Raw genomic sequence first — 20,263 nt, 5'->3', positions numbered from 1 at the left:
TTGGTCTCTTCTCCCAAGTAACTAGTGATAGGACAAGAGGAAATGGCCTCAAGTTGCGCCAGGGGAGGTTTAGTGGATATTAGGAAAAATTTCTTCACCGAGAGAGTGGTCAGGCATTGGAACAGGCTGCCCAGGGAGGTGGTGGAGTCGCCATCTCTGGAAGTGTTCAAAAAACGTGTGGATGTGGCGCTTCAGGACATAGTTTAGGGGACATGGTGGTGCTGGATTATTGGTTGGACTTGATGATCTTAAAGGTCCTTTCCAACCTAGTGATTCTGTGATTCTGTGATTATTCACCTACTTTCTAGCATGAATATAAAACAAATTCCTCCTGCTTATTTCATTGAAAAACCCTGAATACAACTTCCCTATCTGATTTCATGCTGGCTGTCACTACATTGGTAAACTTATGTTTACATCAGACTGTGGCTTTGAAAGGCATTGATGAGAAATTCACTTATGGATATTTAGATGAGAAATGAATAACTTCATCTGTGATTGAAATCCAAGGACAATGAATTTTTGAGTTTACTCTATGGGAGAGCATTCATAGGTTGTCCAGAAAGGTTGTGAAGTCTCCATTCTTGGAGATTTTCAAACCCTGGTTGGACAAGACCCTGAGCATCCTACTGTAGCTCATCCCGGTTTGTGCAGGGGGTTTGGACTAGGGGATTTCCAGAGGCCCTTCCCCCCTCAACCTTTTTGTTTCTGTGACTTTTTTCCACTATTACCTTTTCTAGTATTCAGAGGAATATTTTACATAAAAGATCACTCTTGCAGAAATGAATAGATGAAGGTAATATAAAATAAGTAACTTGTGCTAAGAAATAATGTTATTACAAATTTTCCCACTTCTATCTTGTCCTTAATTTTAACAAAACTAAACTATTCATGAGTCTTATATACTTGTAAACTAGTTTTACAGTAGCAATTTACTGTTGTATATTACACCATTTATTCAGTTTATATTAATATGAACACTTTCATTATTCAGTATAGTATGAATTCTGAAGCAATTTATGAATCAACAGGGACTCTAGAGTAATCCTGCAAAAATAGGTATCATCATTTTCTACCATTAAGATCAGTTCTTGTATGTCTTCAAGGGTCCCTTTAAAAGCCTCACCATTGTCTTAGAACACCATCAAATATCTCACATTTTGAGTTGCTCTTTTGTTAATAGGTAAAATAGAAATATGCATATCAAAATACTTTTGGTTTTGTCTTTTTAGTAATGTAAAAAAAAATAAATAGAGTATCTTATGGAATTATGCCAGTTTGAAATGTAGTCTGTCTGAAAAGATTATGTTATTGATGAAAGGTATTTGACTTACAAGGGCAAAAGCTCTTATATAACTGTTACAATTAATTTAGAAGATAATTCTAATTGAACAGTCAGTTTGCAAAATCATATTTGAAGAAAGCAATGTCACAAAATAAATTGATGTACATTTACATTATATGACCCAGCAACTACAGAAGTACAAAGCTATCAAGTATGAAACGGTGTGCTGACAAATTAAATGGCTTGCCAGTTTGCAGAAGATACATATTGTAAAGGGTGTTATTATTGCTCTATCATAAATCTCTTGGTTGGTATGCTAATAGGCCAAATTTCTTGGCAGTTTAGTAGTCCTGGAGATAGCTGTACACTGTGTTTACACAGATAGCAAATATGAGATCAAACAAAGGACAGTAGTAGTGATGAAAAAAATCACACTAACAATGTATAAGATAGTTATAAAAAGAATAGCTTAACATAAGTGTATTTTATTAAAAAGCTATATTTTTTGTGATTTTACATTAAAATAAAAAAGATATTAGCTAAGTTCACACTCAAATTTCCCTGTAAGATTAAAAGTAAATCTTTAACATTTTAATTTAAACTGGGGTTATTCTGACACTCTGTAGATTTTTTCTTTGTGAACTGGTTTGGATGATTTATAGAAGAGTTTCTCCTTATCTTATATACTATTTTAATGAAAATTTGGCCAAAAATCCCCTATACTTTCTAGTAATAAAGTTGTTGTGTCACACCATTATGCCTTAAATTTTAATATTCATGTTCAATTTACTATTTCTGGTATGAACCCAGGAGATTCAGAATTAGTGGTGGACTTCAAATTTCAGTTCTGCCACTTCTGGCATGGAGTGGTGGCTCTCCTCCTTTGTGTGCTTTATTTTTAACATTGTTAGAGTAAGGAATGCGACATTGTTGTCCTCTGTGAAGCAATTGCAGAAAAACATTGAACGGAGCTACAGTAATGGTAGGTGTCATTGTTATTTAAAAAGCTGAACCATACTCGGAATTTTTACTATGGCTCTATGTTATTATTCTACATGGCTGTGTAAGCATTAAATAGTAACTTGGCTCAACAGCAGTTCTGCAGGTAGAAACAGTTGTGTCTGAGGCTTCTACACTTATACTATATGGTGATGGGAGTTTTACTTTCAGATTTAGCCCAATCCCTGTATTGAGCATATCCACAAACACTTTGAAAACTCCCCCTTAGCTTCTACACTTATATCTCCATTAGTCAAAAAGCATGTGCCATGCATTTGTATATAGCCAGAGGAGAGATTCTGGTTTAGTTTCCTCTGAAGGAACCCTAGTTCGTGTGTTACCAGAGCTGCTGAGCAAAGTAGTGCATGGGAAGTGGGAAAGATTGGGGTTTTTTTTAATCAAAAATAGTTTCAGATGCAAAGTGTATGTGTCATCCATCATCTTACCTGAACACTGGTGGAGAGCACCGGTGACTGGTTAATAAATCCGTGGCTGAAACATTATAAGCAGTACAATCCGTAAGTTTTTTCAGAAATCATACAATTATGAAATCTTCTTGATTTGGAGCTATTTATAAAGTCAATAAACAAGTTAAGGAAGAGTCATAAAACAGTGGAACATCAAGAAAAAATGTTATTGTGGAGATTTGTTTACATTAAACTTTGATCACTTACATCAAAGACACGTGCAAAGGTGCAGATGAAGAAAGGTTGACCTAGAATATTGGACATTCCCAGAATGAATGTATTTTCTGCCTATATACTGCTGGAATTATACTTCTGTGTCTTTATATTTCCCATTTCACTTGTCAGAACTTTATTAGCACTATCTTCTTGTGATATTGCAAGCACAGCAAAACACTCCAAAAGGTATGAAATCTTACAGAAGAGCTTTCTTAACATACGAAAATGAAAGGGTTGAAACTGTTATTTAGGTAGCTGGAGAAGTGGTGTGGTTTGCTAGTACTGCTTTGGCTGCCAGGAGAACCCTATTAAAGGGATCTGTGCTTCGAAATAAAATACTGATTATTTGTATAATTTTGGGAAAAACATTTCGTCTGGTGGGGAGCTACCATTTTCACTTCCTCATTCCTGCACTTTTTTCCCAAGTATTTTTTATAAGTAATGCAAAAGCATGAAGCCAGTTAAAAAAAAAAAAAAAAAAAGAGAAAAAATGTCAATATTTGAATATCTGTTTTGAAAAATCTTTTCAATCTGTAATTGTAGTCAAATATTGCCTTTACTTTCAACAGCAAGACTTTAGGTGTGGTGTGACTATATCCTGCAGTCTTCTATTTCTTGTAGTGCAGTGTGCATCACAGCCACTGAAAAATATTGTAGTCTTACATGACATCACAATATTGTAAAGAAGCTGGAATAAATATCATTATGATTGTTTTGACAAGACTGCATCTCAAGCGGAAATTATCTTCTAAGGATCAGTCCCAGTTGCACTACTGATATAACTAGTTCTCAGTAAGACTGCCTAAACAGAGCGTACAATTCAGACAATCGAACATGATGGCCCTCAAGGTTTACATACTTTTTTTAATTAAAAAAAAAAAACTCTGACAAGCAAGTTCATAACCTGCATAACCGGTCATTAATAATTCTTGTGAACTTAAGTATCTTTTATAAAACAAAACCTTGAAAAGGGTATTATACTAGCTGTTTGACTGTTGTGCCCTTAGAAATTTCTTGACAGTTTTCATTCACTTAGTGAGTGAGAATAATGATATAATAAATAACAGAAAGCTTTCTCTCAAAAATAAATTGTATCAGGACGCATAGCAGTCTCCAAAGATTTGCCAAGAAATCCTTGTTTGGACTATTTCAAAGCTCACAAGCCATCAAAGAGAAAATTACTAAGAGCGTATCTTGCATTCCTGTTGGATTGGACCATTACTATAGTACTACTAGGAGGATCTGTAAACCAACTCTGTTTCCTCTGTGAATCACCAATATTGTCATTCTGTGGCTCATCTTGAGGAACTTTTTGAAAACCCGCTCAGCTATCCAAGAGCAGAAATGTTCTGCAGGGCTATTAAAACCTCCAAAGATAGGACATGTTCTCAGCGAGAACACTGAAATCTCTGGGTTATTCCTAGGATAGGTGAACATTTCCCAGCATGTACTTTAATAAGATGGTCACCATGATCCTCTGCTTAAAATCCAAGCATGGGTATTGTACCTTCAATTATGCAGTCAGAGATGCTAATGGGGAAGAGGGGAACATATCTTTAATCATGAATATCTAAATGAGCTAGATGAAATTCATCTGATGTAATCTAATTTTGTTCAAAGCAGTAGCTAATTATTTTCTGTGCTTGGTAAAAACATTTTATCATTATTTGAAGCATCAGATCTTTGCCTACAGCAACCACTTTTACATAAAATATCAAGATCTTTTTTTTTTAAAAGAACAAGACAGAGCAAATGATGAGTTTTTCTACAGTTTTAGGCAGAGGCTTGGATTAAAAACCCAGAAAATTAATAATTGGAAGATCCTATGCAAGTGTTTGCATTGTGGCATGGAACTCTTCCCATGGCAGGTCCAGTGCTAAAATAGCTATCCTTCCATACTGAGTTGTCCCCAGACAAAGCTCAGATGTCCCCAGTGTTTTGTTTTAAGCACACTTCAAAAGGTATTTAGCTGCCTCATGTATAGGTTTGGGACTTCCATGAATTTCATTTCTCCTTGTGGTGATTGCACCAAGCAGACAACAAAAGTCATTTCTAAAGGGAGTTCTGGCTGGCTTTGAAGTTGCCTCACACAAAGGCAGATAGTGTTTGTAGGAATGAGTTTGCAGAAAGCAATCTGCACTTTGCAGTCGTAATGGATGACAAGATTTCTGTGGAAAGCAGTGTGATGTTTGGAGAACTAGCAAGAAAAACTAAAAATATTTAAAAGTGACTAATGCACCATTAGTGAAACACTCTATAAATAGCGAGTGACATTCCTCATCCCCAGAGTACTGTGGTCTAAATAGGTAAAGCAGTCAAAAAAAGGAAACTTTTTTTTTTGATATTAGGAATTAAAATACATAAAGATCAAGCAACCTGTCCAAGGTCGCATAAAAATGGTCTAGCAAAGACAGAGACTGGACATAGTTTTCATATACCTGGTCTAACCCTTAAAATATAAAGTCATTCTAACTTAGTCAGTTGTAATTTTTTGATTGCTTTTGTTTTTCTTAAAGGCAAAAGACCTCCAAAACTGCTAGACTTTTGCATGACATGAGATCACAATATTTAGTGTTTATTATCTTTACCAAAAAAAAAAAAAAAGTTATGAGAAACAAAAGGAACCATGGGTCTGCTTGGGTGTCTTCAGTTTAGGTTGTGGGAAAAGAAGACTTAAGGAAACTATATGAGTTTTACTCCACAGGTCATACTGTTGCAGTGGATAACCAGCGACACGAGGTGTGGAAGAAGTGTTCTGCAGGAAACACTATCACATAAATAATAACAAAGTGCTTAATTCATGTCTAATATGAAGCAAATGAGAAAGAGATGAGATCTTGGCCTGACTTTCTGAGTGTAAATACCTTTGATGATTTATTTACAGCAGATAATTAACTAATCTCACTTTTCCTTTTATGGACTTAAACGAGGTTGTCATTGTTTTAGTTTAGTTCCTTGTTTTAAAACTGGAGAAGTGATTTGAAGAAAATTTGTTAGTTACTTCATTTTTTTGTGTGTTATCAGAACCTGTTTTGATACATGCAGAAGAAGTATCATGAAGTTCCTTTATCTAACTCATGTAGATGATATTTCCAATTATAGCCCCGGAGTTAAATAATACGGGAATAATTACTTTTTGCGCAACTGAAATGACAATAATGCAAAGGAGCAGAACTACCATTCAGCCCCGGGTAAATAATATTCAGCTCTGTGCTTTGCAAGAGACCCAGTCTTGTATTTCTGTGCATCGTCTGCCATCTCCTCTACTTAAAAAATATCTATTTCAATAGTCAAGGAGATAGAATAGTGAACATACTCTTTTACAGTTCAGGGTATAAAAATAACCTTGCAATGCTAAAAAATAAGTGTGTTCTGTAAGTATAACTTTGCCCCTTTTTACAATGCAACTCCTCATTTCTCATAAAAACTCTGAGAGAAATGCAATGGATGGTACTGACTGAATTAAATATTGCCTAGCCCTGAGATGGGCGCAGCACAGGATGCCTTTTCCATTCCTGCAGGCTATTGCACATCATGGCTTGTGGGTTGTTAGCATCTCACAGATTCAGTCTGTTGCAGAGGTAGCAAAACCCCTTTCTTCAAACTACTGCATGTTTTCTTTTGTCGACCTTTTATTCGCTGAATGTTGGGCAGTGGATAACCAAGGTTTCTACTGACATGGAAAAATACAAAACAAATTCTCTGTTTAAGACAAGTCTATTCAGCACTGCAGTGCTCTGAACTAATTTGAATAAAATAGATCGAAAAGTAGACAGGCTCAGGTACTACTCACAAAATCTTACTACTCCAAGTGGATTAATTTATTTTCTGGAGAGTCGACACACCCTGAGAGGCTGTTTTAGGTTCACTTAAAGCATCTGGCAAGCAACACGGCAAAGTCACAATGTTGCTTGGCATTACAGAGCTTATGGCCTTGCGATAAAGATCTTGCTCTGATCTCTTCACACTGGAGCCTACATGGTGCCTTCGGTGATTTGTAGTAACACTGATCTTGTTCTGTGGTTTTCTTGCTTCTGCCACCCTGCTCCCATAAACACAGAGTAAGACTTTTCGATTCATATTAATAATGAAACAGCAGAATACTGGAGGAAAGGAGCATTCTCTAGACACATGGCCCTACCAACACTAGGTAGGATGAAATATGATAAAAGTGTAAATATGAGAAAGAACAATAACCAGGTAGTGAACATTGTTTCCCACTAATTACAGTTGTAAGCAATCTGTGATGTGCCAGGGCAGGAAAATGTCTTCCATGGGACGTGTATACTTGTTAGCAAGCAAGCATTAACCCTGCATAATGAGTCTCGCTCGAAGCTGTTGCCGGAAGCCCCATGCTGTTACCCATATGCTAGATGCCTCCCATAAAAATGTTGATTGTGAATGAGGTTCCTTTGGGGGTTTTATGGTTTTCTCAGATATAAGGCATCACTCGGCATCACTATGGAATTTTCTGAAGCGGACACAAGAGAAGACGCAACTAAGGACTAAGTCTTAGTGTAATTTTCTTGAATGTACATTCAGAGTCCTACCATTGACTTCTCTAGGCTTATCTTGGCTAAACCCAGAATTTTATTAGCAGCTTTTACAGGCACAGCAATTGCTAGTGTCTGCAGCACAGATCCTAGTTACAGAAACTAAGATCTACCTCTAGAACACCCTGCTGTCAATGAAAAATTGGGGTAAATGCTTGATCCCAGTCAAGCCCGTAGTCTTTATGACAGTGGTATTAGGGGAGCCATGTTTTTACTTCCAGATGGTAATAATCATTAACATGATTTTATTTTGCAAAGGAATAAGACTTTATTTAATTTAAGTGTTATTATTTTGAAAATTAGATTCCTAATTGTCAGATCATATTTTATTATTTCTCTGTATTTCATTTAATATTATTATTCTTATGTTATCATGTAAATAAAGCTTTTCTTTTTTGCTCTTTATACCCTGTGATATTTGTTCCTTTAGCTTCTCTTCTCTAATCTTCACCTACCATAGATACACATATTTATATTTGTAATCTTTCCTCATCAGTCAACACCTGTGTCATAGACACATGCCATCAGTTCTTCTTTGGACTTCCTGCATGGTTAAAATGCATATGCTGTAATGGAACAGCAAAATTTAACTGTAACGTAATTTTTTCTTGAAATTAAACACATTGTCACCCTGTTCTCTATTCTACAGTCTTAGGACGCTCTTGTTTTGTGACTTGTGTTAGTCTTGTTTTAGCTTTTTTTTAGCTCTTTTTCTTTGCTTTTAACTTTTGAACTTTTTTTTCCAGAATTATGAGTTTACAGATTACTTTACTTTTGACCTCATGTATTTGCTTTGGTTTTTGCACCCCCAACCTTCTTCCAGAGTTATTGATGAATTTGCTACATACATCTGCTTTAAAAGAATTAAATATTTGAGATAAAACAAGCTTTTGATTCCACTCACCATTTGTTTTACCTTTATTTATTTTGACTCAGATGGCTTTTAATATACTTGGCAATACTGAGATGCAGGAAAAATTTAAACCCAAAGCTGGTTGGGATGCACAGAAGTAATTAACCTGTTGTAAAATGTTTCTGATTTTCTGGGTGTCCTGGTTTCAGTCAGGATAGAGCTGTTTTTCTTCACAGAAGCTAGTGTGAGGATATGTTTTGGATTTAGGATGAGAAAATGTTGACAAGGTGCTGATGTTTTGAGCTGTTGCTAAGCAGTCAAGGACAGTCCAGCTTCTTGTCCTGGCCTGCCAGTGAGCAGGCTGGGGGTGCACGGGGAGCTGGGGGGGGACACAGCCAGGACAGCTGACCCAGGCTGGCCAAAGAGATGTTCCATACCATACAACGTCGTGCCCAGTACATAAACTGGAGTTGGCCAGGGGGTGGGAATCGCTGCTCAGGGACGGGTTATTGATCAGCAGGTGGTGAGCAACTGTTGTATTGGGCATCCCTTGTTCTTGTACATTCCTTTGTCGGTATTATTATTGTTGTTATCATTGTTGTTTCCTTCTCTCTTTCTGTCCTATTAAACTGTTTTTATCTCAACCTGTGAGTTTTTTCCCAATTGTCTCCCCTGTCCCACTGGGGAAGGGGGGAGTGAGCGAGTGACTGCATGGTGCTTAGTTGCCGGCTGGGGCTAAACCACAACACTGGGTTTAATCTCATTTTGTGTACCACGATAATAATGTCCACACCTATGCAGCAAGTACACTCAAAGAGAGGTTCTGATATTTAACAGGCTACAGATCCTGAAAACTTTGTTGTCTTTGTAAGGTTAATCAAGCTCAAGTGTGTTTAAATTACTCATTTAAGTATTTGTTGAGAGTAGTTTCTCTTTTTCTCTGCAAGTACATGTGTAATTATTCTCAACTGCAAAGCATTTATCAATTTATGAAAAAAACCTCATAGTTTAAATAGTCTATAAACAATTTGTGGTACATTTCATAGCTGGCCAATTGCCCAGTATTGTTCTCTGAGAAACTTTTAAGTGGGAGAATAGCAGCCAGTAACAAATAAAACTTGTATATCTAGAACTCCCATATGGAAAACAACATGCATAAAAAAATTCTGGTCATGTTTAAATGTTGATCATCAATGTTCATTTTCAGAAACAATATTAAGTTATGCTTACTCTTTAATTATTTAGAAAATACTATCCAGACAAGCATGTAAAATAAGAAAATTAATTCAGTGTTGTGTTTTCTGCTAGAGTAGGGATTCTTGTATTTTTAAACTACTTCCACTTATTTGTTGCCCTTCTGAAAAAATGTTTTAATGGTGAGCTAAAGACTACAGTGTGTGTGAAAAAACAATTTTTTTTACAGAAATATTTCTATAATTTCTATCTTCATTTTTTCCCAGAAAGGCTCACAGGTCTGTGCCGATTTCTTCATACAGAAATAATAATATTGCCAGACTGGGCGCAACACTGATTTCTATGATCCAATAAAATATCTGTGAGTACTGGCTTTGCATCAAGTATAATTGGAGATAATGAATTGGACAATTAAATAACTTTTCCAGACTGACTGGTAACTGTCTGGTACACAGAAGTTGTGCCTTAGGTTTTAATAAGTATCTCCCATTACTTGTGTTAGTTTAAAGCTAAAGGGAATTCTTAAACCCATTGTTTCACAAAGGTTTTTTTTTATAGAGTGCCTGGATTGTTTTGGTACAGTATAAACTGTACCAACCCTTTTGGTTGTACAGGGAGTGCTGTTCTGTCTAGCTCAGTCACCAAGAGACAGATCTCTTGGCTCTGTTTCCCTTGGCTTCTCACTCCAAGCACACTGCTAAAACAGAATGCTTGTTTGCCCCAAACATTCATTTTTTTGCCTGATTAGCCCCAGTGAACTGCTGCTCTAGATTCACATATCTGGAGGAATGGGGTGGCCATCAGCTTTCTGTCCATGCAGATAAGCAGAGATGATTTTTTTTTACCTTACAACTGTCCCTTAAAACCCATACTGTGAGGTTTCCATCTAGATCTGTCAATAACCTACAAAATATGTGATTTTTTTGGTATGTGATGTGACCAACACAGATTTATCGGATTACATAACCAAGTAAATAATTCCTGATGATGTTTCAGTCACCACTCAAGACTTCTTTACTAACCAGGTGAGCCCCACATTTTAAAATAGTTCACTGCTGAGACCATAGCAGAAAAATACATCACTTCGGTTACAGGAAGCAGCAGAGAAATGTGCTTCCATCAGCCTTACTGATCAAGGGTGGAGTAGCTACTGTGCCTGTTGCTGGGGTTGGAGTAGCTGCAGTGCAGAACATATACAGCAAATAAGGTGTTCCATAACACAACCCTGAGAACAAGCACATCGACTCTGAGAGCAAATAAGTCAACACTGTGACCAGCGACTATCAAACTAATATAACAAATGCTTATAATAGTTCTAATGCCCTATGGTCAGATCTGTCATCTTCTCAACCCGTCATGCCCCAAACTGGGGACCATAAAGGACTGTTGTGGTTTAACCTGGCAGGCAGCTAAACACCACACAGCCGTTTGCTCACTCCCCTGTGGGATGGGGGAGAGAATCTGAAAAAAAAGTAAAATTTGTGGGTTGATATAAAGAGAGTTAATAGGACAGAAAAGGAAGGAAAAAAGATAATGATAAAAGGATATACAAAATAAGTGATGCCCAGCACAATTGCTCACCACCCACTGACCGATGCCCAGACAGTTTCCGAGCAGCAGCCCTCCCTGGCCAGCTCCCCCAGTTTCTATACTGAGCATGGCATTGTGTGGTATGGAATATCTCTTTGGCCAGCCTGGGTCATCTGTCCTGGCCATGTCCCCCCTCAGCTCCCCGTGCACCCCCAGCCTGCTCGCTGGCAGGCCAGCACAAGAAGCTGGACTGTCCTTGACTGCTGAGCAACAACTCAAAACATCAGCACCTTGTCAACATTATTCTCATCCCAAATCCAAAACACAGCGCTATACCAACTACTAGGAAGAAAATTAACTCTATTCCAGTCGAAACTAGGACAGATAGACATCCAAGATCCAGGTTTATTAGGGTGGAGAAATCATACCTGCCTGTTTCACCATAAGAGTATAACAGAGGTTTCAGATTTAATCCACTAAGAGAGTCTGAGATGGAGTAGGAATACGTAATCCAATAGAGAAGGTATTTCACCAGTAAAGCCTCCCACACTGTGTATTTTAGTCAACATGTTTATCCATTTTATGCAAGTGATTCTAGGAACATAGACTGAAATTTAGAACTCTTTTCTTCTAGGAAGTTTTCTCATAACAAAACCTTTTCTTGTTTGTTTTCTTCTTGCTCCCTGAAGCTGTGTAGAAAACAATGCAACAGGAATTGCCTTTCTCTTTTCATAGTTTGGGAAGCCAGAGGAATGAGCTTAATTTTCTTGCTGAGGAAAGCACTGAAGTCGGCAACTGAACTTTTGCATGTTAACAGTAAATATTTGCCTTTTACATATGAGACATCACACAGCCCTCCCTCTCCAGTTGTGTTTTAACAGAATAAAACAAGGCAAATACCAGCGCAGTGTAGCAGGAAATGCAGTAAAGGATGTTGATCTTTGAATTCTAGTTTTACCTAAGCACTATACCACTATACCATGGAGCACCATGTCATACCACCATATCTTAAACACTGAACAGCACTAAATCAACACATTTTAAGGGAAAAAATGGCATTCAGGATGCAAGTAGGACTTTTAAAAGGCAGCTTGTGCCTCTGAAAAAGACAAGTTGTTCATGCTGGGAGAAGCCACTCTCCAGTGATGTTATGGAGGTGAAGTCCAGTGAGAGGTGGGTTTCAGGCATACCTCCCTTCATGCATCCCCTATGCACCTTTCCTAGTGTCACAAAACTGGTGCCCTGGCTTCTAGGAAACCCATTCCTAAGTGTTAACTCCCTCTCCTCTGTGCTCAGGGAACTGAGCTAGCCATCTCTGGTCCGTGTATCGACTTCAAAGCCAGAATATGTTATCCCTTTTGTGCATATGAACTCAAGTAGCTAAAAAAAAAGTACAGATGCAGAAGAACAACCATGGTGTTGGGTATTTTAGGTTTTTTAGTATTAAAGTTTTAAATTCATGGTTTTTTATGATACCAAACATAGAATAACTTGATAATTGAAAGAACAAACTAGTTTCCTCCTTGGTGTCTATGTATTTATAGCACATCCTGACCAGTAAATTGAGACACAAAAGAAGAGGACAAAAAAGATTTATGAAATAAAATGAAAAAATATAGCAAAAATAAAATAAAAGTTTCTGCATTTTTCCTGAAGGACTATATTCTTCATATATATACGTATCTATATATAGACACACAGAAGTCTATGGGGCCAGATGGGATCCACCTAAGGATACTGAGGGAGCTGGCAGAAGTGCTCACCAAACCCCTTGCAATAATTTATTAGCAGTCTTGGTTAAACAGGGAGGTCTCAGTTGACTGGAAGTTAGCAAATGTGATGCCCATCTACAAGAAGGGCCAAAAGCATCTGGGGAAATACAGGTGCTGGGGAAGGTTATGGAGCAGATCATCTTGAGTGCTATCACATGGCATGTACAGGACAACCAGGTGATCAAGCCCAGTCAGCATGAGTTTATGAAAGGCAGGTCCTGCTTGACCAACCTGACCTCCTTCTATGACAAGGTGGCCTGATCCCCTTAGTGGATGAGGGAAAGGCTGTGGATGTTGTCCTTCTAGCTTTAGTAAAGCCTTTGACACCATTTCTCACAGCATATTCCTGGAGAAACTGGCTGCTCATGGCTTGGATGTGTGTACTCTTCACTGGGTAAAACAACTGGCTGGATGGCTGGGCCCAGAGGCTTGTGGTGAGTGTAGTTAAATCCAGTTGGTGCTCGTCACAAGCGGTGTTCCCCAGGGCTCAGTATTAGGACCAGTTCTGTTTAATATCTTTATCAATAGTCTGGATGAGGCGATCGAGTGCTCCCTCAGTAAGTTTGCAGACGACACCAAGTTGGGCGGGAGTGTTGATCTGCTGGAGGGCAGGAGGACTCTGCAGAGGGATCTGGACAGGCTGGATCAATGGGCCGAGGCCAACTGCATGAGGTTCAACAAGGCCAAGTGCCAGGTCTTGCACTTGGGTCACAACAACCTCATGCAACGCTACAGGCTTGGGGAGGAGTGGCTGGAGAGCTGCCCAGTAGAAAAGGACCTGGGGGTGTTGGTCAACAGCCAATATGAGCCAGCAGTGTGCCCAGGTGGCCAAGAAGGCCAATAGCATCCTGGCCTGTATCAGACATAGTGTGGCCAACAGGAGCAGGGAAGGGATTGTCCCCTTGTACTCAGCACTGGTGAGGCCTCACCTTGAATCCCGTGTTCAGTTTTGGGCTCCTCACTACAAGAAGGATGCTGAGGTGCTGGAGCATGTCCAAAGAAGGGCAATAAAGCTGGTGAAGGGTCTAGAGCAAAAGTCTTATGAGTCTTATGAGGAGCAACTGAAGAAACTGGGCTTGTTTAACCTGGAGAAAAGGAGGCTGAGGGGAGACCTGATTGCTCTCTCTGCAACTACCTGAAATAAGGTTGTAGTGAGGTGGGTGTCAGTCTCTTCTCTCAAGTAACAAGTGATAGGACAACAGGAAATGGCCTCAAGTTGTGCCAGGGGAGCTTTAGATTGGATATTAGGAAAAATTTCTTCACCATTGGAACAGGTTGCCGAGGGAAGTGGTTGAGTCACCATCCCAGGAGGTATTTAAAAGATACGTAGATGTGGTGCTTAGGGACATGGTTTAGTGGTGGACCTGGCAGTGCTAGGTTAATGGTTGGACTTGATGATCTTAAAGGTCTTTTCCAACCTAAATGATTCCATGATTCTATGATTCTCTATGCCACTAAGAGCTCTAAGGGGATTATAGACTATACATATTTTTACTTCAGAGAAAGAACTATCTTTAAATTAAGAAGCTCTCTCTATTGTAAAAAGACCTTTGCAAATAGATTCTTCTTGTTCAGTGCTGTAGGGAAGAGAGCATGTTTGTTAGCTATAAAGTCCTCAGGGCTGGGACAGTATTTATCATGTGTCTGTATAATGCCTAGCACTATGGTTTTCTGGTGTTTGACTGAAATTTATGTTTTTTATCGTATCTACTGGTTACTAACTACTCTTTAGCTTCAGGAAGACTAAAAATTAAGAGCTTTTCACCCAGAATGGGATATTTGAATAACCCTGGGTGATAGACTGCTTGGATTCTGTTACTAACCTACACACTTTTGTCAGACATTGAAAGTTTTACAGAGATGTTCCTTGATACTAATATGAGTTGTGACATAGGCACACTGAACAAGAATTTGAATAGCAAATATAAGACAAACAGATGGATGAAGAGTGGTGGACAACGCAAAGAAACAGTAAGTCATTGTTAGTCAGCAGCGTAGGCAATGAGCTCTATCAGTGAATCTTAACCACTGCCGAGCTCGTGTGCATTGTTTAATTAATATTGCTTAAATGACACCAATATAAGCAGGTGTAATACTGAAAAAAACCCCACATACATTTATCAAATAGATTTTAACATTTCCCCCATGCAGTACTTTCTGTTAAAAAGAATAATTAGATACATCTTAAACTGCACATTCTGCAGAGTTTATCTTTATATTATATATTTATATAGTATTGTTGATATATTCCCATAAATAGAAATATAAATACTATATAAGCATTATTACAGTTATCCTGAGCATTATCCAGAAATAAAACTTCATCTTCTATTGTTGTTATGTAAAGCCTTTTAAAATTATGAAATGTTGCTTAATGGTAAATCTGAAGATTACTAGTTGTATTTAATGGTATCTTTGAAAGCAGTTTTACTCAATTGGAGAGAGAGTGTTAAACTGCTGTTAAGGAGCTGGATCATTGATCAGGAATTGACAGATGTTGCTCTTTCTTTAAGAAATTGAGACTATTTCTATTCCACCCTCTTATAAAATAGAGATATTTATTGTTATAACCTTCAAAATGTAGCATTAACAAAATGATACACATCATCTGCATTTCAAAATGCTGATGATTTGAACAGTGTAAGAGCCAGGACCTGGACTGTGAATTTGTATTTGTAAAATCATATTACTTCGGTTTGCTTCTGTCTAAGATGGGCTTATGCTGTACAAAGTATTTTAATAAAGAGAGCTGAGCTTTTTTAGATAGACACTTGTTTACTTGTGGAAGCGTACTGCAGATAAAGCATAACTTAAAAAAAGTGCCTCTACTACAATCACACTTGGGATGTTTATCTCTTACCCACCAATATATCTGCCGCAACACAAAGACCAGCTTCCTTCAAATGTATTCTGGTCATGCAACATTTGTTTTCAGAGCTTCATGCTGCTGTGGAACAAGTACTTGTGTATACGAGGCACAGAATAGGATGGTTTAAGCTATGAATTTACAGACAGGTTTTCAAATTGTTACATAAGGTAATACTAAATGCACAAACAAATCCCTTTTACATGAAATAAATTCTGTAAAAAGCATCTATTAATAATTCAATTTTTAAATGGATTTCTTTAGTGATGTTTTCAGTTTTTGTTAGATATGCTTCTGTCTGTATTAAAGCAATTTAAAAAAAATATTGCTACAGGAAAGATCTGTTTCACACACAGACACATTTGATTAATGAACATACGCGGCCATTTCTTAATACTTTAAATGAAGTTAATTATCTTTTTGCATTCACTATACATTGGCTTTTTAAAATAATCTTTGAAGCATAATGGATACATTGTAATAATTTCAAATGAGAAAACTTCGCTTTATTCAAATTAAAGCACATATGTACAACCACTAGTTATTCATTAACAATTGTAGAGGCTATTTAGCATTTTATTTCAAGACTAGATTTGCAAAAACTTAGAATATATACAAAAGGAAATTTTATTAACCTTTTCAAAAAACACGTAATTCCTACCCCCAATTTTAAAATTTAAAATTAATGTGATACTGAGTGGCAGTCACATAGCTAAACACCTGTTCCTCTCTGCTGTCTTATGCTGGAAAACTAACAAAATAATCACTGAAGAGAATCACAGCAGAGATCTGTCACTAATGACCAAATTTAAAAATAAAAAAAAAAAAAACAAGGAAAAGTAACTTAGAGACAACTGTGAGACAAATACTTGACGTCCAGCGCAGTTAGTGCTTTGACTAGTGAGAAACAGTTTATGGTAGCTTCCAGGGAACTGTAAATTGCCTGGGTCCTGCCACAAGGATGGTGATGAAAAGTGTAGCAAAACTGGTGCAGCCTCCAGCAAGCCTGGTAAGACAGTTCCACAGCCCATTTGAGACTAGTGCCAAGGGCAGACAAGCACACACGCAGGTCAAACACCTCTTAAAACTGTGTCATCTGAAGGTGAATCCAATGGATATAAAAATTAAAACATATTCATATGCTTAAGTTGGGATGATGCCTTGATGGTTTTAGAAATGGCATCTCAGGAAACATGTAATTACTGGAACCTGGCATGCCCACTAACTTACACAGGAGATTTTTTTCCCCCTGTATCTGACATACCACATCTCTCTGTGTCAACACACTGTACTCTCCCGTCTATCTGGTCTTGTGCCTTCATACCAACACACCGTAGGTCTAAATGATCTATCTTTAGAGTGCTTTTCACCTTCTTCCACCTGGCCCCGGTAGCCATCGTCCCCCCTCCTCACCCTCATGTCATCAGGGTTCTAGAAAGGACCCTCAGGGAAGCTGCAGCATGGTCCGGACAGGTCCCCAGCTAGGACAATCCGGAGCAAAAGGACCAGGCATGCCGGGGTGTTCAGCTACTTGACAATTAAACCTTATGGGTTTTACCAGACACCGGAATGTACACAGTCTGTTAAGTTCTTCATCTTCCTTTTCTCGTCTACCTGTATCTCTCCAGGGTAAACAGAAGGTGAAGAGAAACCATTTACATCTTTTTCTGATACTGAGGGATATTGCAGATGGAGAAAATATTCTATTTTGTATCATTGTGGTTTTTCTGCTGAATATTATTGCCCACATGCCTTCAGCATGCTTTTCGCCTTACTCCACAGGCACCCTATGTGTGTTGGATAATATGCCAGCATAACAACTGCTTGACTCAGGCAATCTGCAAAAACTACAAAGGGAAAAAAAAACATCTCTCTCCTTCAGACAAGTGAGAGACCTTTGATTAAGTGCAATCTCCAAAAGGCAATATCTAATCTCTAACTTCATAAATCTTTCTAATAAAACAGAAGAAAAAAAAATCCTGCTTCTCAAATTAAATTATATTGGGTGGATATATGGGATATAAAATAGGATCATTCATGAGAAATATACAAAACCAAAATAATCATGTTCAGACAGAGCCAGACTGAGTTATCTTTCTCTGAATTTATATGGGCTCATGCTTAACTTGCTGACAATGGGGCTCCCGTGGCTCTACAAGACACGTGCTTTTCACATGTCAGCTCTATAGGATGACAGCACAATATATAGTTTTCATATTGCACAGTCACCAGAACAAAGACTGAAGTTGCTCCTGCCTCCCATCTAAGCTCTTCCCAAAACATCACTTGGGAACAGAAAACATAAGTTCCTCTGCTAGGGTTCCAAATCAGTCAAGACAACATCAACACTTAATTTTATCTCCTTTTCTTTTTCTTTTCCAACATATATGTAAATCGCTTAACAAAAAGCATCTGGACAAGGTCTTTATGCTTCCTTTTCCCTCAGGGATACTCCTACTCAGCCCAGCACTCTACCTTTACAGTAACTCAACTAACATTAGTTAGTTGGATTTAGTCTAAATAACTCAAGTAACAAATTCATTTTGTGAGATGGACCAACTTCCTTAGCATCAAAGCAAGGGAAAGTTATCAGTGAGTGCTCCCCAGATGATAACCCTATAGCTGTCATCTTCTCTGTGTGCTGACATTTCGCAAAGTTGCAGCAGATTTTGTTCAAATGTATTTAATTTGAAACTGCCTTAGTAGAACAAATGACTGGAGCTCTGGGATGTTTTCTACAGCGAGGCACTGAGTTTGACCACCTGATTTCAAATGCTGCATGACTCAAACCTCTGTGGAACAGACTGAAAATGTGGTGTTACTCTTGAGTGTTTAATAGTGCAGGAAGGAACACGGTGACAGACAGTAGCCTGATCTGAAACTAGAAGATGTTAAACTCTGAAAATCCTTATTCCCCCTGTGCATTCTTTCATCTGGTCTCCTATTTTGTTTGTGTTTTCCTCTTTTTAACTGCCTTGTCAAGTTTATAGAGTCTCTCAAGCACATCTGCTTTCTTCCCCATCAAAGCGCAAAAAAAAGCGAAACGTATTCGTAAGAGAGAAAGAATAACAACTACATGCATGATTATCAAAGTGGTGCGCTCAGAGCCGTACCCTTGCGCGAGGCACACCGAGGACGCTGACATCAGACGGCAAAGCGCAGCACAAGAGCACTCTGCGCTGCTCTGCCAGCCCAGCGTGACACACCCGCGCGACGAACGGCCGTCCTCTGAGCGGCTGTGGTTGGCTCTGGGGGTACGTCAGGCAGCGAGCCCCGAAGTGCTATCCCTGAGGTGGTCCTTCCAGGGTTGTGCTCATTCGCCTTCTGGTTCTTAAGCACAGTTACTCCATTTTGCAGCACTGTTAAATCTGTCGTCCCTGCCCGATACAGTAAAAATGTTAGCAAAGAAAACTGAACCGATAAGGCTAAAAAAAATTCTGTTGCGAGCTGGGGCTGTGAAAGGAAACCAGGTAGCACGTCATTCAGCCTCTTCCCTCTGTAAGTCTTCTGTGCCATCAGGACTGTAGCGCTTTCAAGGGCTCCGTCTGCATGACCCAGTGCAGGTGCAGAGTTCCCTGCACAAGCTACCTCTACTGCAAAAACCACTACAGTCGTGTTGATAAGGCAGTCAGCTCACCCTCATCAGCCTGGCCGCGTAGCAGTTCCTGTCAGCCTCTGCAAACATGGCTGCCGTATCACAGATGTATGGGTTAACACAGTTAGAGCTGGATCATGTGCTTCTAGCCAGCACCATGTCCTTCTCTATAGCTAGAGGCACAAATACTATCAAAATTCATCCTGTACCTGAGAAGGAATATATATATACTACCATAGATTTTCTGTAATTGTAATTCTACTTGTTATAGTCAGCAAAACCAGTTAATCAATAAAAACAAAAATTATACTCCAAACCCAAATGAAAAGTCAGAGAATATCTGTTTTCATTCATTAAAATCTCAGTAGTTTTCGGTATATTAAGGGTAAAATGTTGCTTCATCAGAATGATGTTAAAGTTTCCTTTAATGGCCTTCCTGACAGGGCTCTAGCAGCAAAAGTGTAAAAAATGGCCTTTTTTGCAGTGTCATTTTTGTAGGAAGGAAAACATGTCAAAACTAATTTTGTTAATCAGAACAGATTTATAAACCAGTAACAAAATACTTCGATTTGGACTGTTTCTATAAGTACCAAAATAGAAATGTATCGCTCTTACATTGTGACTAAGGTGTTAGTCTTCACACAAATGTACCAACAGTAGTCTAAGGATTAGAATAATCCTAATAGCCATGAATTCACACATACCTATTTCTCCCACTAGTAATTCTTCCAAAGCCTGGCTTTATGTTCGAATTTTAAAATCATTATGTTTGCTCACCTTTCTTCAAATCTGTCTTTAAGAACTACTTCTGCTATGAATCCCATAAAATCCAGCATTTGCTAAGCATCTGCTTTGGAATTACTTTATGTTATGCTAAAGTGTACTCGTTATCATTTTCTAAAGCTCCCATTCCCTTTTTATTCTCCTTAATTT

Source organism: Phaethon aethereus (assembly GCF_964289735.1).
Source record: "Phaethon aethereus genome assembly, chromosome: 4".
In the NCBI taxonomy this organism is placed as follows: domain Eukaryota; kingdom Metazoa; phylum Chordata; class Aves; order Phaethontiformes; family Phaethontidae; genus Phaethon; species Phaethon aethereus.
This window is presented reverse-complemented; position numbering follows the sequence as displayed.